This window comes from Neoarius graeffei, chromosome 4 (genome assembly GCF_027579695.1).
Source record: "Neoarius graeffei isolate fNeoGra1 chromosome 4, fNeoGra1.pri, whole genome shotgun sequence".
Classification (NCBI taxonomy): domain Eukaryota; kingdom Metazoa; phylum Chordata; class Actinopteri; order Siluriformes; family Ariidae; genus Neoarius; species Neoarius graeffei.
In genome coordinates, this window is record NC_083572.1 from 43,830,017 (window position 1) to 43,855,286 (window position 25,270).

Here is a 25,270-nt window from a genome sequence, read left to right on the forward strand (position 1 = left end):
CTTTGGGAAACATTGCTCTAGTGGACCAAAAGCAACCCTAAGGAGAGTCATTGAGATCACATTGGTCGTTGATCCTCTCAGTCATCCTGTTGGTGTTAGGGTCACTGGAGGCCGGGTGTGAATGGTGTTAGCAGCCTAGAGGATTTTTAGAGTGATCTGTGGGTTGTTGGCTGTCTCTGCCATCATGTGAGTCATTGAAGTCAGCTGAGTCTTGGTGTGGATGTGTATTCACTTTTCTGGGAAGTGTGCGAAGGACTGAATTGTAGGTGGCTGATAAGTGGTGTCTCAGACCACCTCCTCTGTTCAGTGATGGTTGTTTCAGGTTGAAAAAGATGGCTTCTTTTAGTCCTCTTTCAAACCACCAGTCTTCTCTGACTAAAATTCATACATTGCAGTCCTGAAACAAGTGTCCTTTGTTATTGAGATGAAGATAAGACTGCAGAGTCCTAACTTGAGGAACTGGCTCTCTTGTGTTGAGCCATGTGCTTGTGACGCGATTGTTTTGTTTCTCCAATGTACAGGTCTGCACATTCCTCACTGCACTGAATTGCATACACTACATTGTCCTGCTTGTGTCTTGGTATTCTGTCCTTAGGGTGGGCCAATTTCTGCCTCAGAGTGTTACTAGGTCTGAAGTGTACAGGGATGTTGTGTTTGTAAAAGATCCTCCTGAGTTTCTTAGATAGTCCAGAAATATAGGGAATGACAATGTTCTTGCATTTGTTGCTGTTTTCTTCCCTGTCCGTTATGTTTCTTTTTCTGGTTTTGATGAAAGCCCAGTTGGGAAACTTGCACTTCTGAAGTGCTTCCTTGATGTATTTTTGCTCCTTCTCTTTTCCCTCTACCACTGTAGGAATGTTCTGAGCCCTGTGATGTGAGGTCCTAATGACCCCCAATTTGTGTTCCAGTGGATAGTGAGAGTCAAACAATAGGTACTGGTCTGTGTGTGTGGGTTTCCGGTAGACCTTGATGCTCAGGCTTCTGTCTTGTTTGATGTGTATGCTGCAGTCCAAAAAAGCTAGGTTATTCCCACTGATGTCCTCCTGAGTGAACTTGATGTTGATATCCACTGCATTGATGTGCTCTGTGAAGGCTTCAACCTCATGGGTTTTGATTTTTACCCATGTGTCATCCACATACCTGAACCAGTGGCTGGGAGCAACTCCTGACAAAAAATTGGTCAAGGCTTTGTTTTCCACTTCTTCCATGTATAGATTGACCATTATAGGGGACCCATTGTGGATCCATGCTCCTGTCTATAGAAACATTTGTTGAACTGGAAATATGTGGTGGTCAGGCAGAGGTCAAGCAGTGTGCAAATGTGGTCCATACTGAGGTTTGTTCTGTCCCATAAGGTGTTGTCTTGAAGAAGTCATTTTCTAACTGATTCAACTGCTTCTGTGGTGGGAATGCAGGTGAAAAGACATGTGACATCATAGAAAACCATGGTTTCATCTGAGTCTAGCTTTAGGTCTGCAACTTTAATGGCAACATCTCATCTCATCTCATTATCTCTAGCCTCTTTATCCTTCTACAGGGTCACAGGCAAGCTGGAGCCTATCCCAGCTGACTACAGGCGAAAGGCAGGGTACACCCTGGACAAGTCGCCAGGTCATCACAGGGCTGACACATAGACACAGACAACCATTCACACTCATGGTCAATTTAGAGTCACCAGTTAACCTAACCTGCATGTCTTTGGACTGTGGGGGAAACCGGAGCACCCGGAGGAAACCCACGCATACACGGGGAGAACATGCAAACTCCACACAGAAAGGCCCTCGCCGGCCCCAGGGCTCGAACCCAGGACCTTCTTGCTGTGAGGCGACAGCGCTAACCACTACACCACCGTGCCGTTAATGGCAACATCTTGGGAGTTATTGATGTGATGTGGTGTGTTTCCAACAAGGGGAGCCAAGATGGTGGCTCGGTGTTTGGCAATATTATAGGTGACCGAGTGTATGCTGCTGCTGATGGGTCTGAGTGGAGCTCCTTCCTTGTGAATCTTGGGGCATACATAAATGAGAGGAATGGCTTCCCCAGGGCTGCGATGACCTGGTGACTTGTCCAGGGTGTACCCCGCCTCTCGCCCATAGTCAGCTGGGATAGGCTCCACCTTGCCTGCAACCCTGTAGAACAGGATAAGCAGCTACAGATAATGGAGTGATGGATGGAAGGGCTTCCCTGGGGTACAGTCTGTAGTATGGAGTTCGGTTGATGGCATGGTCCTTTTCTCGTTGTTGTAGGCGACTCACAACTTTCTTTTTGTAACTGCTGGTGGGATCCCGCCTCAGGGTTTCATAGCTGGTTGTGTCGCTGAGGAGACTGGTCATTTTTGAGTGGTAGTTCACTGTGTTTAGCACCACTGTGCATCTCCTTTTGTCAGCAGGAAGGATGGTGATGTTCTGGTCTCTTTGAAGTGATGTAAGAGCCCTCCTTTCTTGGATATTGAGGATGAAGGGGGGTGTTTTCGCACTGGCGAGGGCAGCTGATACTTTCAGTCTAAGTTGTTCTGCCTCTGTGTTGGTCAAATTGTTGTTTCTGATGGCTGACTCTGTGGCTGTGATGAGATCTACCACTGCTGCTCTGGTGAAACTGCAAAGTTTAGTCCTTTGGATCAAAAATACTTCTCTGGTCAGGTGAGTTCCCTGTCTGATAAGTTCTTCACCCACTTCTCTTGGATGTCAGGTTGTATTACCTGGCCAGATTTCTTCCTCCAAGTCAAATCAAAACCCATGAGGTGGAAGCCTTCAGAGAGCACATCAATTCAAGATTCAAGATTCCTTTACTGTAACTGCACCATACAGTACAGTGAATGAATGAATGAATGAATGAAGGCTTTATTTCAAACATGTCAAAGTAGTACAAAACAGAAGAGAAAAAAACAAACACAAAAAACAAAAACAAAAGAACAAATAAAAACACTTAATTCAATGAAAAACAATGGAAACAATATTAACTTAACATGTTTGAAAAGGAGTAGGAAGAAGCATTAGCTTATTTAATCCTACCCCCTTTCCAATTAATTAATAATACTATTTACTATTTACTTCCTGTGTGTGTATATATTATTTATTATTTATTTATCTTTATTGTTATTATCATTTTTATTTACTATTTTTAAATCACCTACTCCTGAACACAAGTAATTAAACATATTTGCCTGTACCAACAAAATAGAAAATAAACAAAGTAAATAAAAAATATGTGCAAACTAGACAGGGACACTCTAACGAGTGCAAACCCCGCCTTTTCCCTATTAAAATACATTGGGCGAAAATTTCGAAGTTCTGCCATGACCTTGACCTTTGACCTCCAAAATTTAATGGTTTCCTTCCTGGGTGATTTGCAACACATGTACAAAATTTGGTCCAAATCGATCCATTGGTTCTTGAGATATCTTGCAGACACACAGACAGACAGACAGACAGACAGATACACACACACACAGACTGACGCAGGTGAAAATAATAACCCCTCCGACTACTGTCGGCGGGGTTAAAAACCCTAGTGCTCGTCCCACCCTTCTTCCACCCTGTACCTAGTGAATACCATGTGTTTGTACCGCTGTTTGAATATACTCATGCTTGGACATTGCTTCAGCCCCTCTGACAGTCTGTTCCACAATTTCACTCCACATACTGAGATGCGGGCAGCACAGTGGTGTAGTGGTTAGCGCTATCATCTCACTGCAAGAAGGTCCGGGTTCGAACCCCGTGGCCAGCGAGGGCCTTTCTGTGCGGAGTTTGCATGTTCTCCCCGTGTCCGCGTGGGTTTCCTCCAGGTGCTCCGGTTTCCCCCACAGTCCAAAGACATGCAGGTTAGGTTAACTGGTGACTCTAAATTGACCGTGAGTGTGAATGGTTGTCTGTGTCTATGTGTCAGCCCTGTGATGACCTGGCGACTTGTCCAGGGTGTACCCCGCCTTTTGCCCGTAGTCAGCTGGGATAGGCTCCAGCTTGCCTGCGACCCTGTAGAACAGGATAAAGCAGCTAGAGATAATGAGATGAGATACTGAGATGCGATGTGTTTTTAAGGTTGTGCGAGCAAAAAGATGTTTAAAGTTCATTTCCCCCCTCAAATTATATCCCCCCTCTTTCTGAAAAAAAGTTTTTGAATGTTGACTGGAAGTAGGTTGTTTATTGTTCTATACATGATTTGTGCTATTTGAAAATGAACCAGATCTGTGAGTTTTAGTATTTTTGATTTTAAGAATAAAGGATTAGTATGTTCTCTATAACCAGTGTTATGAATTGTCCTTATGGCTCTTTTCTGCAGTATAATCAGCGGTTGTAATGTACATTTATAAGTATTGCCCCAAATCTCTACACAGTAATTTAAGTATGGTAATATTAGTGAGCTGTAAAGAAAGTGGAGTGATTTGTTGTCCAGAAAGTGTTTTGCCTTACTCAGTACTGAAATACTCCATGATGACAGTTTAGTTTGTACATGTTTTATGTGGGATTTCCATGTTATTTTATCGTCCACAATTACACCAAGAAATTTTTTTTCATGTACCCTTACAATATCAACCCCATCTACATGTATTAGTGCTTGAGTATTCCTTTTACAATTCCCAAATAACATGAATTTAGTTTTATTAAGGTTTAAAGATAATTTGTTCCTGTCGAACCACTTCTTTAATTTAGACAGTTCTGCAGTGATCATCCCCAGAAGATCCTGTAAATTCCCCCCTGAACAAAAAAAATATTTGTCATCTGCAAATAAAACTAATTTTAATAACTTGGAAACTTTGCAGATATCATTTATGTAGAGAATGAACAGTTTTGGACCCAATACTGACCCCTGAGGGACACCACAAGCAATGTCCAAGCATGAGGAAGTGTAATCTCCCAACTTCACAAACTGTCTCCAGTCCCTTAAATAACTTTTCACCCAGTGCAAAACTATCCCCCTGATCCCATACCATTCCAGTTTATTGATTAATATGTCATGATTGATTGTGTCGAAAGCTTTCTTGAGGTTGATGAATATTCCAATTGCGTACTGTTTGTGATCTATAGCGTTAGTGATTTCTTCAACTGATTCCATTAATGCTAGTGATGTTGAACTGTTTGATCTAAATCCGTATTGACTGTCAGAGAGTAATTTATGCTTATCCAGGAATTTGTCTAATCTGTTGTTGAATATTTTTTCTAGAATTTTTGAGAATTGTGGTAATAAAGAAACAGGCCTGTAGTTTGTGAAGTGGTGTCTATCCCCAGTTTTATACAGCGGCACAACTTTAGCTATTTTCATTTTGTTTGGAAATTTGCCAGTTTGGAATGATAAGTTACAGATGAAAGTTAATGGTTTTGAAATTCCCTCAATGACCCTTTTCACAATTTTCATATCAATGTTATCACAATCAGTAGATGTTTTAATGTTTACAGTTTTTTACAATATCAATTATTTATTTTTCTTCCACTGCTGTGAGGAACATTGAGCTTTGATTTCTATCTATAAGATTATCATTCCAATCCTGCGATGACGATGGATCAGGGATTTTTTCTGCCAGGTTTGGTCCAACACTTACCAAAAAATGGTTAAAACTATTAACTATATCATCTATATTGTCTTTCTTAATGTTGTTATCTATAAAGGACTGAGGGTAACATTGTCTAGAGCCATTTTTGATTATATTATTTAATAAATCCCATATTCCTTTAATATTATTTTTGTTTTATTTAATATTTCATAATAGTATTCCTTTCTGCTAGCTCTAATAATATTGGTTAACTTATTTTTATATTTTTTATATTTATTCTCTGCCTCTTTAGTTTTCTGTTTTATGAATTCTCTATATAGCGTATTTTTCTTTTTACAGGCATTTTGTAATCCCTTGGTGATCCATGGTCGATCCGTGTATTTATGTTTCCTGCTATATTGTTTAATTGGACAATTTTTGTTATATAGTGATGTAAATATCCTCAGAAATGTTTCATATACATTGTCAATATCATTATTCTTGTATATAGCGTCCCAGTTTTGCACTATAAAGGCTCACACTATACATTGTATTAATGAATTCGTCAGTCATTTTATGCTTCTTAGGATTTAAAAAATCAATATTAAAATCACCACAGATGAAAATAACTTTCTGATTCATCCTCGAAAAAGATGCCTCGATCCAGTCCTTGAATAAGTCCATACTAGAACCTGGTGTTCTATATATACAGCTGATTATTACATTTGTGTTTTTTTTCTGTACAGATTTCAATAGTTATACATTCTAACAGATTGTCAATTGCAGTTGAGATATTTTCCAATATCCTATAATCTAAATTTTTGTCCACATATTCAGCCACACCTCCTCCGCCTTTGCTCTTCCTGTTTATATAGTTCAGTTCATATCCATCCATCTCAAAATCCATCCCCTTATCAGCGTTGATCCAAGTTTCTGATATTGCAATAATTTTGAACGGTTTTGTAAACTGACGTAGTCCTTTATGTTATTAAAGTTTGCATACATGCTTCTGCTGTTGAAATGAATTATGGATAATTTGTTAGTTCTAACGGTCTGATTCTATTGTTCGTTTGTGTAATAATAGCAGTTGTCATTAATATTGAAAAAGAAGTTGTTGTCCAGATCTATATCGTTTTCTATATCCAGTAAATTATAATCGGAATATTGAAAGGTTTTTAGCTCCATATTGTTATGATCAGGAATCCTTTGAGATGTGCCATCATAACTCCAGATGCAGGTGAATGAGTTATTTCCGACGATGTCATAGTTGTGTGTTGTAAATAATTCATCATACTCCTTACAGTCTGGTTTATGGTGATTATTGGTACCTGTCCAGCTCCTCCATGGTCTTGATGACCACAATCTTGGCTTGCTCTGGCATTCCGTTAAGCTTCATGAATATTTTACAATTATTGGTCCATGTGCTTTGAATCTTTCCCTGTCTTTTCAAGTTGCGTGCCTTTCTTGCGATGTCAGAGTTTCGTTTTATGAGATGCTCATTTATGAAGACGTCTGTGTCTGTCCCTTCCAATTTCCTTCCCAGTTTCAGCAACGCAGTCTTGTATTTTCTGTTTATGAATCTCATGATTACGGCCGGTGTATTTCTGTCATTTCTCCGGGGCAAAGTATGGCATGCCTCCACGGTGTTTAAATCCACTTCAATTCCCTTTGAGTGGAGGAAAGCAGCCACCTGTTGCTCTGTCGATCGGTGAAATTGAAGCACACAATCCAGTCAGTGTATTCAAACAAACACTTTGTATTAAGGGTGGAAAAAGTCAGATCTGTATAAGATAAACATTCAAGTAAAAATATAAACAAATTTATACAAGATAGATAGATAAGTCAATAAAAATGATAAACGTCTTTTCAAGAACTGCTTAAAAGAAAGTAGAGTAGAGCGGGGTAATACGTCCCCATGGGGTAATATGCCCCCGGCCTGTTTTACCCAAAATAACCACCAGATGGCACAAAGTTACATTTCTATTGTTGCTATGGACTGGCTTGACAATGGGGATATACAAATATCCACTGTGGATCGCATATCAGCAACGCAGCGGAGAGAAATCAAATTTCATGATAAGTGATATAATTTTCAGATATCAGTAACACTGTATTTAGATAGCTGCTATTTCGTCAGATATCACAGCTGTGTATGTGGTATGAGTAGACAAGTCAGTATTTAAAAAAAATACATTAGGTATAAAAAGTTGAATCACATTTTGAAAGTAAGACCCTTTTTTGTAAAAGTGTAGTCTGTGGGATAAAACGCCCCCTTAATGGCGGGGTAAATGGCCCCCAGGGGGCATCATTTCCTTTTATCATAATTACTGTATTTCATACATTTCTGAATAGCAGATACATAGTTTTTAATAACATCTCGCTTACCTGGTTGAGTAAAGCAAGTAATTTGAACTTAATATTAAAAATAATTGAAATAAAAAAAATTGAAATTAAAATGCGAAATATAATAAAATAATGCATCTATTCATTAATTCAGGGATATTTTCTTGTTTCTTTCACATTATAGGCTTAAATAAACACTTTTGCTATCCAAACAGCTTTTTTTGAGTGAGGGGGCCTATTGCCCCACCTCAGGGGGCCTTTTACCCCACTGGGGGGGTAAAAGGCCCCCTTGGCACAATGTTTGTTTTTGTTAAAAAAAAAAATTAAGTATTAACTTTAGGCAAACTTTAGGTGGCATTATTGTTCATGTCACTGTTGTCAAAAACTATGATTAAAACTAAACACATGGTTCATTTCAACTTGGAGAAAAACTGAATTTTCCTTAAGGGGGGCTTTTTCCCCCACTCTACTCTACTACAGCTTTGGGAAACAGTCGTTTTTTGGATTTTAGTTAGTTCAAACTTGCATCGTACCATATTGGTTTAATGCTAACTTGGTTGGTTGTTTGGGAAATGCGCCCCTGAACGTGAGCTGTAGATATTTATGCTCAAATCCACTCAAAGTAGGGGGCGGGGCACCATCACGCTGTGTCTTTAAATTATATTAATTTCTTATAGGCCTACTTGTATTTCCTAGAATGTAAATGTGAGGAGTGACATATAAGCTATGTGCAATGTACAATATGCTTAATATCCACTGTAGATTTTGGTAGGTGTGTTGGGTATCTCTGTAAAGCCTCAGCTGCACATGCCGCCTGGCAACGCGCATCCTCGCTACGTGTGCTAGGTGAAGGATTGGTCAGTGGAGAGCTCAGCTAAGCTCAGCATGTTTAATTCCCCAAGCCAATGACAAGAACTTTCGTGAGAAATAACGCGAACGTCTGCATCATGCGGGATTTGCGGGCGGGAGCGGGATAAAATATGGCAGGCGCGGGCAGGAGCGGGACTGAAAATCATAATTCTTTGCAGGAGTGGGCGGGAGCGGGACTGCACAATGCGGGAGTGGGCGGGAGCAGGACTGAAAATTCTGTCCCGCGCAGACCTCTAGACTGTGAATGGTTGTTTGTCTCTGTGTTAGCCCTGCATTAGATTGGCAACTTGCCCAGGGTGTATGCTGCCTCTTGCCCAAAGTCAGCTGGGATTGGCTCCATCTTCCCCTGTGACCCTGATGGATAAGTCATGTAGATAATGTATGGATAGTCCACTGTAGCTACACTTTACCATGAAATCAAATCATTAAAATATAAGATTTCAATTTAAAAACTATTAATGTTACAGTAATGTGCGAATCAATTTAACATATCATGCTTGAAACATCCATGTATCATAGCTCATATAGGTTATGAAAAATATAAACATTTTTAAGTTTTCTAAGTAATAAATGGTATCACATTCATGGAATCACTTTTCTATCTGCCAATTATGTTCTTTGTGAACTGAATTATATTCTTATGAGGCTGATTTTACTCATAATTACATGTGATATCTTCAGATTTAGTCTGTGTCTATGTGTCAGCCCTGTGATGACCTGGCGACTTGTCCAGGGTGTACCCCGCCTTTCGCCCGTAGTCAGCTGGGATAGGCTCCAGCTTGCCTGCGACCCTGTAGAAGGATAAAGCGGCTAGAGATAATGAGATGAGATGAGATCTTCAGATTTAGCCAAGCAAGGGAAAAAAAAAAACCTTTAAATGCTTAAAATGCACCTATCTTTCAGTCTGCCTTTCAAATGACTTAGCCTTTATCACAAGTACACACAACTCAAAAGTGTTATCCCCAAAATAAAGTGTGATGTCATGACAGTATATTAATGGGTCCAATATCATTAACATTGGACATCATGGTATGTCTCATAACTAATCATCAGTACATCAGTCTGTTATCAATCCTCTATTCTAACTATAGGTGCTGTTGTGGGAGGAGGGCTCATTAGAGAGTGAGGCACTGAAGGAAAGGGTCAAAATAGGCCCAGCTCATATCACAGCCCTGAAGGGTAACACACTGTATCTCACAACAGAGCTCACAACAGTGGTGGAGTTGGACCTGCCAGTGCTGCCATCAACATGAATAGAAAGAGCCATCAACATGAATACAAAGAAACTATGTGAGTATCTGAAGTTTTTTAATGCAACTAAAACAAATTAGACTTTTTCAATTTTTTTTTCAAAAAAATATGATGCATGTCTCATTTTGTCACACATAAATCTCGTGTTACTCTTTTCTTTTGAAAAAGAAATAGCACAAGTGTTTTTGTTTGTTTTTACAATAACCTCAAATAGATTTTCTTCAGCCACAAAACCTACAAAATGTCTCCTTTTTTATTCAAAATTTCTATCTTCTACATGTTTTTCTAAAACATTGCTTTAGTAGCTGATTTCTAATGAATGTACGTTGTGTATACACTTCTGTTCCACTACTCTAGCTGCAGTAAATGCCAAAATGATTAAAGTAGGCCACTGTTCATTAGCATACTGTTACTGTCCTTTGATAAATATGCAGCAGAGGCAGACAAAAGCAGGTGGGTTCAGTCATTTATACTGCCGACATCTCTTATACGTCTCTTGATAAATGTGGCTCTAAAGCATTGTTTGTGCAAATATCTCTTCACATTTTTTCATTCATTCATCTTCAGCAATCACCTTAATGATCCACTGCCTATTCCAGAAGCACTGGGCACAAGGCAGGAAAACATCCTAGATAGGATGTTGCTTGCATACTCATTCACACTTAGGGATAATCCAGAGTAAACAGTATGCCAACTGGCATGTTTTTTAGTAGGTGGGAGGAAACCTGAGAACCCAGAGTAAGCTGCAGACAAACAATTAGTTGAACTCAGGATCAAACCAGGGACTCTGGATCTCTCAGGCAGAGCTACATTAGGCAGCGGCTCAACCATGCTGCTCCTCTTATTTGTGGAATTAAAAAAAAAAACTTATCAACTGCAACAATAATGGAGTCATTATGTATTAACAGCATTGAAACCATTCTCTATTTAATTATCTGTGTATTTTAAAAAAAGTAGACAAGAACTAATCAGTGGAATGATCATACTGAGTTGATAGGATCCTCCATCTTCCCATGTAGCCTTTGTTAAAGCCCCAAGCACATTTAAATGGAAGCAGAGCTTAATCAGATAAACTATGACATCTCAGTAGGTAAAAAAAAATAAAATAAGATGGATAACTAATTTGGGTTAATAGACTAAGCAGGTAATTAAAGCCAGATTCAGACGAAGCTCTCCCAATTTCATACTCTTTCAGTACTACTTAGAAATTGGTCTTTTTTTTAATGTATTGTGTTATCAAACATAAAGAGAACACAGGCTGCTGAAACATCCATCCATCCATTATCTGTAGCTGCTTTATCCTGTACAGGGTCGCAGGCAAGCTGGAGCCTATCCCAGCTGACTACGGGCGAGAGGCAGGGTACACCCTGGACAAGTCACTAGGTCATTGCAGGGCTGCTGGGACAATTCAATTAAATTCTCGTATTAGGGAATATTAGAGATTGAGGAATATGGTGACATTAGTTTAAATAATTTTGAATTACTTCCAGGGTTTTTTTTATATCAAGTGAGTGAGCACACTTAAAATACATGCAATGTGATCAAACATTTTTTAGCCTTGTTTCTTTTTAATGTTAATCAGAAATGTTGTCGCATTACTTTCTTACTGAACATTCACATTAGATGTAATAATAGTCTCAATTTCCAGGCGACTGTATGGCCTGAATCTGTATGGCCTCAACTGATAAAATGTTCCGTGGATGGCATACAATAAACAGTAAATGTGCAGTGTTTACAGCATGATTGCATTGTTATAAAACATTCTTTACATGCAGTAACTGCAGAACTGTAAGATTAGTGTATTCTCTCTCTCTTTCTCTCTCTTTCTCTATACATATGCTGACTACATTTTGGACAAGTATTCTAGTAAATGTTTTCTGAAAATGTTTGGAACATAAAAGTGAAATTGAAACACAAGGTTTCCTAGTGAAAAAAAAAAGTTTTCTATGATTCAAACAAAAAATAGGTTTAATGTGAATGAATTTAATCATTTATAAATGAAAAACCCAGACTATAAAATGGCACATGATTTCATCAATAAACTTTGAAAAACATAGTTACATTGATATTACTTGGGTCCAAACTACATTACACAATGTTTATTTTTCAGCTCCAAGCCAGCTTCCAGGGAATATTGAGTGGAACTTGACAAACTCCAAGATTTTTTTTTTTTTGCACTGGCAGCATGAGATTGGGAACACTAAGTGAGCGTCACTTCCATCTTCCTCTTCCTTTGGCGGGAAAATTCAGAAAGGCAGTGAGGCGAACAGCTGGCTGTGCTAACAGCTGACGGCGAAAGCTGGTTGTCCCAGCAACTTGCTACCAGGCTATATGGGCCCAAAGAAGATCCCCACTGCTGAGGAAGTCGATGACATAAAAAAGTCACTCAACTTCATAACTGAAGAAGTTTCTGCTGTCAGGCTGCAGCAGAAGAGCATATTGGACTTGGTGGAAGAGGTGAAAACGCTGCGGATCCAGAATGTGGAGAAGGATAAGCGGATCGCCGACCTGGAAAGCCGAGTGGCCGACCTGGAGCAATACTCCAGAATGAACGACGTTGTCGTCACCGGGCTCCAGGTAAAACCTCGGTCATACGCTCGGGCAGTGACCGCTATCAGCGGGGAGGAGCCCAGGGAGCTGGATGTGAGCTCCACGGAGCAGCAGGTAGCTGCTTTCCTGCAGTCCAGGGGAATTCACCTGGACTGCGATAACATCGAGGCTTGCCACCCGCTACCAAGAAGGAACACCAGGAGACAAACAGACCATCATCATGAGATTCATCAGCCGGAAACATAAAGCTACACTACTGAAACAAGGAAGAAAACTGAAAGGGACAAACATCTACATCAATGAGCACCTGACAAAACGCAATGCTGACATCACCAGAAAAGCATGACATCTGAAGAAGGAAAATAAAATTCAATCTACATGGATCACCAACTGCAAAGTATTCATTAAGCTGAACGGTACACTGGAGGAGGCGAGAGTTCTGGTCATACGAAACATCGAGGACTTGGACAAATACCAGTGATGCTATCGGGACTGTACGGTAATCAATACCGACGTGACACTACACCAAACCCAGCCATGACACACACCGAAATAACTCCTTCATCCATTACCCGGAACACTACTCGGCTCACGCAAATGCTTGTTGATTATGAAAACCTGGAACTGAAACCACATCAATTCACTGACCATAAACTATTGGATACAGAAAATTACATAGACCCGGACAATAACTTTTTTTCAACCATTAAGGACAATTGCCACTATTACACAGAGGAGCAGTACAATCAGTCCACTCAGGCTGTGGGAAAATTATCAATAATACACTTCAACAGCAGAAGCATGTACGCTAACTTCAAACACATCAAGAAATACTTAAGTCAGTTTACTCATCCATTCAACATAATTGCCATAATGGAGACCTGGATTGACCTGGAGAAAGGAGTGGATTTTGAAATGGCTGGATATGAATTTAATTATATAAACAGGAAAAATAAAGGTGGAGGAGTGGCGGTGTATGTGGACTGTAATTTGAATTATAAGTTAATAGATGGCATGACAACAGTGATTGATAACTTATTAGAATGTTTAACAATCGAAATTAATATTGAAAAAAGTAGAAATGTATTAATTAGCTGTATATATAGAGCGCCAGAAACTAGTATAGAGGCGTTTAAGGACTGGGTAGAAAAGACATTTACAGTAGATAATAAAAAAGTTATCTTCATTTGTGGGGATACAAATATTGATCTGTTGAACCCTAATAAGCACCGTATGACTGAGGAATTTATTAATACCATGTACAGTATGAGTCTCCACCCAAAAATTACCAGACCCACCAGAATTACTGACCATAGTGCTACCTTAATAGATAATATATTTACCAATGATATAGATAATAACATTATAAGTGGAATATTAATCAATGTGATCATCTACCAGTTTTTACAATTTATGACTGTAATCATAAGAGAAATGTGACAGACCATAAACTTAAGTATAGAAGAGTTAGGACTGAGGAAGCCATGTTTGCATTAAATAATGATTTATTAATACAAGACTGGGAATCAGTTTATATAGAGAATAGCATTGATAGAGCATATGATAACTTTTTAGGTATATTCAAATTATTATATGATAAAAATTGCCCACTGAAGCAATATAGTACAAAACAAAACTATAATGACCAACCTTGGATTACTAAGAGATTACAAAATGCCTGTAAGAAGAAAAACACTCTATATAGAGAATTTATTAAATTAAGAACCAAAGAGGCAGAAAATAAATATAAAAAATATAAAAACAAGTTAACAAGTATCATAAGGATATGTAGGAAGGATTATTATGGTAAATTAATATATAATAACAAAAATAATATTAAAGGAATATGGAATATATTAAATAGTATTATTAAAGATGGTTCTGGACAAATACATTACCCTAAATACTTTAATGACAAAGGTATCGAAAATTATAACATGGATGTAGTTGCTAATAGTTTTAATAATTTTTTTGTTAATGTTGGACCAAGATTAGCTCAAAATATCTCTGATTCAGTTACAAATGATGATTGTATAGATAATATTATAAAGAGGAATTCTTGTTCTATGTTTCTTACACCAGTAGATGAGAAGGAAATTATTGATATAGTTAATAAATGTAGTAATAAAATATCCACAGATTGTAATGATATTGATATGAAACTAGTGAAAACTATTATGGGGGGATTTCTAAACCATTAACATACATCTGTAACTTGTCATTTCAAACCGGTACATTTCCAAGCAATATGAAAATAGCAAAAGTAATTCCATTGTATAAATCTGGGGACAAACACAACTTCACAAATTACAGACCTGTTTCTTTACTTCTTCAATTCTCCAAAATTCTTGAAAAACTATTCAATAACAGATTAGATTAATTCACTGAAAAATACAAACTACTCAGTGATGGTCAATATGGATTTAGAGCAAATAGATCAACAGAGATGGCACTAATGGAATCAATTGAAGAAATCAGTAACTCTGTAGATGATAAGAAACATGTCGCTGGGATATTTATTGATCTTCAAAAAGCTTTTGATACTATTAATCATGATATATTAATTAACAAGATGGACCAATATGGGATAAGGGGAGTTGTATTAAATTGGATAAAAAGTTATTTGAGCAACAGGACACAATTTTTGAAGTTGGGTGACTCTGTCTCAACTCGTTTGAATATTGATTGTGGTGTCCCTCAGGGGTCAGTATTGGGTCCTAAACTGTTTATTCTTTATATAAATGATATGTGCAATGTTTCAAAGATATTTAAGATGGTATTATTTGCAGATGACACAAATATGTTTTGTTCTGGAACAAATTTACATGAGTTAGAAAACATAATCTCTTCAGAATTGTGCAGGTTAAAAAGTTGGTTTGATCGAAATAAATTATCATTAAATCTGTCTAAAACAAAAATCATGTTATTTAATAATTATAAAATAGATAGGGCAATAAATGTACAGGTAGATGGTGTTGATATTGAAAGAGTTTCTAATAATAAATTTCTTGGGGTAATAATAGATGATAGGATTAATTGGAAATCACATATAAAATACATACTAATGAAACTATCAAGAAGCATATCTGTGTTGAGTAAATTCACTCCGCATTCTTTACTGTTCCCTGGTTTTACCGTACTTAAATTACTGCTCAGTGGTGTGGGGAAATACGTATAAATGTTCACTTCATGCAATAACTATACTTCAAAAAAGAGCTACAAGAATAATTCATAGTGCTGGTTACTGAGATCATACTAATTCACTATTCTTAAATTCAAAATGTTTAAAATTCAGGGAAATTATAGAATATAAAACTGCCTTAGTAATGTACAAAGTAAGGAGTTATAAAGTACCAAGGAATATCCAAATAATGTTCTCGGATAGAGAGGGGGGCTATAATTTTAGGGGGAAATTGAAATTTAAAATTCGCAGTGCTAGGACAACGTTAAAAATGTTCAATATCTCTATTTGTGGAGTAAAGCTATGGAACAGTTTGAATGTGGAGCTCATGAAATGTACAACTATAAACCAGTTCAAAAAAAGGTATAAGGAACAGATCTTTATGAGGTATAGGGAGGAGGGATTACAATAATATGCTATTGATAATATAAGTGTATATATGTGGGTATGGGTACATTCGGATATATTATATAAAAAGTGAGTATTTGTGTATATATATATATATATATATATATATATATATATATATATATATATATATATATTAGTGCATAATTGTATATAATATATAAGCATAATGCATAATCATGATATGGGCATCTGTGTACATATGGATGTGTATAGTTATATGTATGCACTGTATATATGTATTGTGTGTATATATGCATAGCATAAGTATTTGTATATATATGATTTGATTTGGGCGATATTATACCATGTTGGTATGTCTTGGTATGTTGGTATGTTTTTTTGTTGTTGATTTTGCTTTCTTTTGTATATATAATTTATTATGGTGGAAAGTGACGTTTGATTTACGGTGGTATAGAGGGTTAGGATTTGATAAGTTATTTACTTCTTTCTAATCCTTTCCGAACATTATTATGTTATTGCCTTGTGGCTACGCTATTTTGTTTATGATGATGTTTTGATGATTGCATTTTTTATTTATTTACTTATTTTTTGTTTGTTTTTATATCTTCTTTACTGTTCGGAATAAAGCAATCAATCAAAAATCAATCATGTAAAGGCAATGGACAATGAATCTGAAGTAACAGGTTACAAGGTGAGATTTGTTCTTTGTTTAGTCCTTCTATATGCTGTGGAATACCACAGTATGAATTAATATTTACAAAGTGAAATCTGCCTCTTATACACTGTCATTATTTTAGAATTTGGTTAACTTTAATCTGTTTTTAACTGAATACACCTACACAGCATAAACACATTTTGTTGCCTGAACATCAGGAATTCTTTTGACTCAGTCTTTCCCTTTTAGTGATTTTTGCAGTGACACCAAACCCATTAGTGTTTTATGCACTGCAGTCTTGGTACCTTATGTGTATGCCTTGATTTTTATCAGCTTTTTAATCAGAATTCACACTCTGGTGCTTGCTAATCAGGTGACCTGGATAGTCTTAGTTAAAGGAAAGCCTGCTGGCTCTGGAATCAGGTAAAAGAGCCAGCAGTGTGTTCTGTGCTTTTGACCAATTCAAAGCCAATGCTAAAATGAGTCGCAGCAATTATTTAAACCTCAGGATTAGTTCAGCTATAAGCTTGCTTAAGCTGTGTGATGGGTTTGCCATCTCACTCAAACAGTCTGGTGTATGTTCCCCCAGTGATACAGGGAAATTTATATATATATATATATATATATATATATATATATATATATATATATATATATATATAAACATGAGGAACACATGCAAACACAGTGATCCTACATAATCCCAATCTTCTGGTTTAAAATTAATTCACTAATACCATACTGACTTTAGATCATACAAAATTTTCATTTTAATAATTTGTTTAGAGAGTCATTTTAAAATAATCTCTTCACTGGGAGTTATAAATGTGGTCTGAGTGGAGCTCAGCATATTTTAAAAATATATTTCAGAGAGACCCAGTCAGCACAATGGCCTGCTGTGCTCAAAAAGAGCAGTGTTAGTCATTGGCACATATGAACTGACACAAACCAAGAAAATGAAAAGTGAGTGGAAAGTAAAAAGCACAGCACTGCACTTTTTTTCTTTTTTGAATCCATTAATTAGATGCTGATTTGTACTGACTAACTAAGAAAGGCCTTTACGGTGGGGTGAAAGTAGCTGGAATGCTGTGAGCTACATGCTTTACTAAGCATCACTTTCCAGTATTCATTTGTAATCCAGGCTGCTTTCAGAGCAGAACTTGTATAATGCAATCAATAGCTACAAATTATCTCACCCATGCAGGCAAGAATGGATATCAGAAGCCCAGGTCTTTGTTTTTCGTCTGTCCGTATAAAGAAGAATTATAAATGATTTATGGATTTTTTCCCCTAAGAGCACCTCAAATTGCTCAGCATACTAATCATCCTTCTAGTGTGCTGAGAATTCACTTTTAAGTTTTAAGCACTTTTTCCAGTAGACATTGTCACAAAGTCATTAGAAATAAGCGTTGCCCATGCCTCAAGGTTAAAAAAAAAAGACAAATGAAAAATATCTTTGTGCTTTCCTCACCATATTGGAGGCATGGATAATGGAGTCATAATCTATCCATCCATGAGCTATACTGCTTATCCGTCAGGGTCATGGGGGAAGCTGGAGCCAATTCCAGCTGACTTCAGGCGAGAGGTGGGGTGCACCCTACGCAGATCAGCAATCTATTGCAAGCCTAACACAGAGATGAACAACCAAGTCCACATTCACACCTGTGGGCAATTTAGAGTAGCCAGGTGACCTAATCCGTATATCTCTGGACTGTGGGAGGAAACCAGATCACCCGGAGAAAACCCACACAGGCTCAGGGAGAACATGCAAACTCCACACGGAAAGGTCCAGTCAGCCATGAGGTTTGAACTCAGAACTTTCTTGCTGTGAGGTAACAGTGCTAACTGTTGCATCACTGTGCTGCCCAGAGTCATAATCATATTTGTTACTGTCTTGTGTATCTATGATTATTAAGCGGTCATTCTGCTCATCTCTTCCAACAGGAATGCCAATATTTGAAGTGCTAGTCTAACAAAAATTACTTCATAAATTCCCGGGTTTTCTGTGTGTGATATGCTCAAATAGGTTGCAAAATTCACTAGTAAATAAAAAAAAGTTCGATTTTTTTTTTGCATCTGAATTCTATTCCAAAAATCACTAAAAGCTTGGCCACCATTATTAGATTGCAGCGATTTACAGGTCAGCAGCGCTGCATGTGTGACGTCATATGCGCCACTGCCTTCTTTTGTGTCCACACAGACTCTATACTATTCTCTGCAGTGGCATGCGTTCTTGATACTGATTCTTTAGAAAAAGACAACGAAAGTTGAAGACCCTTTCTATTTTGTGTTACAACGTTAAGTAGAGTTGTCTGTGTGTGTGTGTGTGTGTGTGTGTGTGGGGGGGGGGGGGGGTCGGTCAGCGCACAATTGCCGTTTTTTTTTCACTAAAATCACTGTATCTCTGCAACCATAAGACATTTTCAAAATTCCTAAACCTATGATTTTCTTAAGGTGTCCCTTTACAAAGAGCTGATTTTAAGGTGAATTGAACCTGTTTGAAATTTTAAGGAAAAGTCCCTAGAATAATCATGGAATTGGCATGAAGAAAAAGGCCATTGCAAGATTAATTTGTAATTTCTCACTCTGTGATAAACTTCCCTGTGTATTTCTGAATCTTGTCATTGTCTTTTTGTCCACTGAAACATGTGCAACGTTATACTGCATCTAAAAACATGATTTAAATACCAAATGAATGGACACACCATCCTGTTATCTCTCTCAACTAACTCATTTTTTCTGTATTTATAGGCACTGAAAGAGATTCTTTCACAACATGAGCAAAATATAAGCTGTTCAGTTAATACTGTATCTTCAGGTACTAGTAACACATCATATCCATCTTCTGTCAAATACTACCTGTAAACAAAATAAACTATCTAAACACATACATGTCAACCTATACGGAATGTCCGTATTTTATACGGATTTGATTCAATAAACGTAGTATATGGGCGTACAAATAAAGTTATACGGATTTGTAACGGTTTGAACGTGTGGGTGGAGCACAGAGGACGGCAGGACAGAGATCAGGTGTAACCAAAGGCTTTATTGCCACACTTTTCAGTTTTAACAATATACAGTATGTTCGGCACACACAGAGACACACACTAGCGTCTCGTCCGGGGATGAGCTCCTCTGCTCTCGCTCTCCCTCCTGAAATAGGGCACGGTCACTGGGAAGACACACACAAACACAGGTTAATTGCTGTCAGGTGTAGTGATTCTGCCACTTACCTTCCCTGACTCCGCCCTCCTGTCACAGACCGGCACTTGACCACACCCCCGCTGCCACATACCCCCACCGTCCGACTCAGGCCGGGCGGCCATCTGGCCTGCAGCCGACTCCCCCCCCCTTGACGGGAGAGGAAGTCCGCCACGACCATCTGCGCCCCCGGCCTGTGGACCACCTTGAAATTGAAGGGTTGGAGTGCCAGATACCAACGGGTGAGCCACGCGTTGGCATCTTTCATGCGGTGGAGCCACTGGAGGGGCGCGTGGTCTGAACAGAGGGTCAAAGGGCGCCCCAGCAGGTAGTAACGGAGGGCAAGGACCGCCCACTTGATCTTGATCGCCAGACACTCCTTCTCGATCGTGCTGTAGTGCCCCTCACGCACTGACAGCTTCCTGCTAATGTACAGGATGGGGCGGTCCTCCCCCTCCACCTCCTGGGACAAAACCGCCCCCAGCCCTCTGTCCGACGCATCGGTCTGCAACACAAAGGGGAGAGAAAAGTCAGGGGGGTGTAAAAGTGGCCCCCCACACAGTGCAGCCTTCACTTCAGAAAAAGCCCGCTGGCATTGCTCCGTCCACTGGACCGGATCTGGTGCCCCCTTTTTAGTGAGGTCAGTCAGCGGGCTGGTGACATCCGAATAATTAGGTATAAACCTATGGTAATAGCCAGCCAGCCCCAGGAACTGCCTCACCCCCTTTTTGGTCTTGGGCCTCGGGCAGGCCGCAATCACTGCCGTCTTATTAATTTGGGGACGCACCTGCCCGTTGCCCAAGTGGAAGCCCAGATACCGTACTTCCACCCGCCCAATCGCACACTTCTTTGGGTTGACCGTGAGCCCCGCTCGTCTCGGCGACCTAAGGACGGCCCTCAGATGTTCGAGGTGCCTCTGCCAGTCATTACTATAGATGATAATATCATCCAGATAGGCGGCCGCATAAGTGGCGTGAGGGCGGAGGACTTTGTCCATCAGCCGCTGAAACGTAGCGGGCACCCCAAACAGCCCAAATGGAAGGGTGACGAATTGGTGTAAACCAAATGGTGTGGAAAAGGCCGATTTCTCTTGGGATAGTGGAGTCAAGGGGATCTGCCAATATCCCTTCGTCAAATCCAGCGTCGAATAAAAGCGAGCAGTCCCAAGTCGATCGAGCAACTCATCAGTACGAGACATCGGGTTCGCATCGAATTTAGACACCGCGTTGACTTTTCTGTAGTCCACACAGAACCGGACCGACCCGTCGGCCTTGGGTACCAAGACGACCGGGCTGCTCCAGTCACTGTGGGACTCCTCGACGATGCCCATTTCGAGCATGGTCTCAAGTTCTTCCCGAACCACCTTTTTTTTGTGTTTGGGTAACCTGTAAGGGCGGCTATGCACTACTACCCCCGGGGGCGTCTCTATGTGGTGCTCTATGAGGTTGGTGCGACCGGGCAGGGGCGAGAACACATCCGAAAACTCGGTCTGCAACTGGGTGACCTCCGTGAGTTGGGTTGGGGAGAGGTGGTCTCCACAGGGGACCGGAGAGGTGTGTGATGCCAATGCCCTCTTTTGAACCTCCGGTCCCAGCTCCGCCTTCTCCGGAACCACCGACACCAACGCCACAGGGACCTCCTCATTCCAGAGTTTAAGCAGGTTGAGGTGGTAAATTTGTCGTGCCCCACCCCTGTTCGTTCGACTCACCTCATAATCGACGTCCCCGACTTGCCGTGTGACCTCAAAGGGCCCTTGCCACTTGGTGATCAATTTGGAGCTCGAAGTGGGCAACAGTATGAGTACTTTATCTCCCTGGGTGAACTCCCTAAGGAGTTCAGGCTTGTTGTACAGGCGGGCTTGCCGTTCCTGGGCCTGCTGCAAATTCTCCTGAGTTAGGTGGGTGAGCGTGTGGAGTTTTGCGCGCAGGTCCATAACGTATTGAATTTCATTCTTGCTTTGTGAAGGTCCCTCCTCCCAATTTTCCCGCAGCACGTCTAGGATGCCGCGCGGCTTACGCCCATATAATAATTCGAACGGGGAGAACCCCGTGGAGGCTTGGGGAACCTCTCGCACTGAGAACAACAAGGGCTCGAGCTTAAGAATTTTTTAATGATATTTTTGAGGGTGCGATTGAACCGTTCTACTAAACCGTCCGTTTGTGGGTGATACACACTGGTGCGGATCGGCTTAATCCCCAATAACCCATACAGTTCGCGCAGTGTCCGTGACATAAATGTAGTGCCTTGATCAGTCAGAATCTCTTTCGGGATTCTGACTCGGGAGATGACGCGGAAGAGCGCCTCTGCAATACTGCATGCTGAGATATTGCGCAGAGGCACTGCTTCCGGGTATCGCATTGCATAGTCCACCAGAACTAATATAAAGCGGTACCCTCGTGCTGACCGATCTAATGGCCCGACGAGATCCATCCCAATTCTCTCAAACGGGGTCTCGATCAGTGGAAGAGGGTGCAAAGGCGCTTTTGGAATGGCTGCTGGATTTACTAACTGGCATTCGCGGCATGCCGTACACGACCTACGAACATCGCCGCGAATCCCCGGCCAATAGAATCGGGCCATTATTCGGGCTAGTGTCTTATCCTGCCCTAAGTGTCCAGCCATGGGATTAAAGTGAGCCGCCTGGAATACCAATTCCCGGTGGCTCTTCGGAATCAAAAGCTGCGTGACTCGCTCTTTAGTTTGAGTGTCCTGAGTCACTCGGTATAACCTATCCTTCCTAATTGCGAAGTAGGGGAAGGACGGGGTGGCGTTCGGCTGGAGCGTTTGACCATCAATTACTCTCACTTGGTCAAACGCATGTCGCAGAGTCTCGTCTCGCGATTGTTCTAATGGGAAATCCACGAGGGATTCCCCAATAGAGAGAAGAGGAGCCGGCGGCTCCTCACTCTGATGCGGAGATGACGTAGACGGCTCTGTGACAGCTGCTCCTGCCAAAGCGACACCGGGACCTCCCCCTGTCAAATGGCAGGACCCACTCTTTACTAAGCGGGTCATTAACCCCCGAAATCCCGGCCAATCAGTCCCCAAAATTAAAGAGTGGGTAAGGCGAGGATTAACCGCCGCCTTCACTATAAATTTTTCCCCTCTGAAAAAAATGTGCACCGACACCAAAGGGTAGCTGTGAACATCCCTGTGCTCCCCCCAATGCCTCGTCTTGAACCAGGCTTTGGCGAATTGAGGTCTGATTACAACCCGAATCCAACAACGCCCCTTGGATACTCACTGGTATGCGATACGCTCCGGCCCGATCGAGGGTGGCCTCTGGTGCGTCGGGGATCCGAACCACTGCGCCCACTTCCATTGCCATGCACTGTTGTTGAAGGTGGCCCGGCTCCCCACAGCACCAGCAAACCGGCCCGGGCTTTCCCTCTGCACCGGTGTTCTGGGGCTCACTCACCTGGGGGGGGGGGGGAGACAGACACAGAAGGGAGAAACGGGAGGGCACCGCGGGTGCGACGGGCCGGCTGAGGTGGTGCCAGCCCCCGTCTCCACGGTGGGGGAATGGGGCGAGGACGGGACACAGAAGGGGGGGAGAGAGAGAGAGAGAGAGAGAGAAGAGGAAAGAAGAGTAGACACCATCTGCTGTCCTGCCGCCGGAACAGCTGCCAAATGATCCTCTGCCAGCTCCACTGCCTGATCCAGCAACGCCGGGCGGTGGCACTGGACCCACTCCGCGGTTCCTGCGGGTAAGCGAGCGATGAACTGCTCCAGCACCACCTGGTCGATGATCCCCTCGGTGTCGCGATCGTCAGCCCTCAGCCACCACCAGCAGGCGTCCCGGAGCTGCTGGCCGAATGCGAACAGCCGGCCGACTTCCTCCAAGCGCAGAGCACAGAAGCGCTGGAGCTGCTGCTCTGGCGTGCGCCCCACGCACTGGAGGACGGCCTGGTGGAGGTCCAAATAGGCCAGCCAGCGGTTGGCGGGGAGCTGTAGCACGGCCAGCTGTGCCTCTCCTGTTAGGAGGGGGAGGAGGTGCGCTGTGCGCTGCTCCATCAGCCACCCCAAGGCTTCTGCGACCTGTTCAAATAGCGTGATGAATGCCTCAGGGTCATCCTGCGGGCCCATCTTGGTGACGGTGAGGGGAGACGGGCCCGCGGCCGGAGCGCTGGTGGACCCTGCCGATGCGAGGAGGTGCCAGAACGCCTCGCAGTCTTCCTGCTGGGCCAGCACCAGGGCTTCGAAGCGCCGCTCTTGTTCCTTCTGGAGGGTGACGAGTGCCTGGTGCTGGCTTTGCTGGGCCGTGGCGAGGGTGTGGACCAGGTCGGCGAACGGGGAGGACTCCATGGGGCTGATCGGTTGGTGCTCCACTCTGGATCCCGGGTTTCAGCACCACTGTAACGGTTCAAACGTGTAGGTGGAGCACAGAGGACGGCAGGACAGAGATCAGGTGTAACCAAAGGCTTTATTGCCACACTTTTCAGTTTTAACAATATATGTTCGGCACACACAGAGACACACACTAGCGTCTTGTCCGGGGATGAGCTCCTCTGCTCTCGCTCTCCCTCCTTAAATAGGGCGCGGTCACTGGGAAGACACACACAAACACAGGTTAATTGCCGTCAGGTGTAGTGATTCTGCCACTTACCTTCCCTGACTCCACCCTCCTGTCACAGACCGGCGCTTGACCACACCCCCGCTGCCACAGGATTCTTTAAAAAAACTTCAATATTTATTTAGAGCTATAACCAATTCCCACGATGATAAAAGAGCACATAACATTTACAAATGTACTGTACACTACAGAAAGCACAAACAGCCAGTAAAGAGTCTTATGAAATTGCGCGTTATCTTGTGGTAGCGAGACTTCGTTCCACTTTTGATCATGCGCACACCACATTGCGAGAATCCCGCCAACTGGGAAGTAACATTTTGTTTGAAACGCGTATTTCCACCTGAGCGACTTTCAATAGCGACTGAAAAGATTCTGAATGGGCACTCCGGCAAGATCAACACAGACACTTGCTGTGACATGCAGCTTTGTGAGGTATTGGTGCAGAGTGCTAAAAAAAGCTGTCATGGAGTACAATTCAGAACATTGGAGTGACACATTGTGTTTTTGTCGAACATTGGAGCTTTGTATTCATTCTGAAGGTTTATTGTTATTAATATTGAATAAAAAGTAACTTGGATACATCATTGTTAATTATCATTCAAATTTTAGGTAAATTATTTTAATTTGCATCTTATACGGATTTTATAAAGGAAATACGGATTTTGGAGGTTGGTTATACAGGTTTGATTGACCAAGGTTGACATGTATGTAAACAACCACTTTCTTCTTTCGGTATTTCATCCGAGTGTGCTATAGCCAAAACAGCCAAAGCATCTGTGTCTACTGTTGTACAAATAGCAGCTC

General features: G+C 41.3%; 1 pseudogene; it reads left to right on the forward strand.

Annotated features, from left to right (window-relative positions):
* Positions 1–25,270, forward strand: part of LOC132884570 (contactin-4-like) — a 196,177-nt pseudogene that overhangs the window by 158,169 nt on the left and 12,738 nt on the right.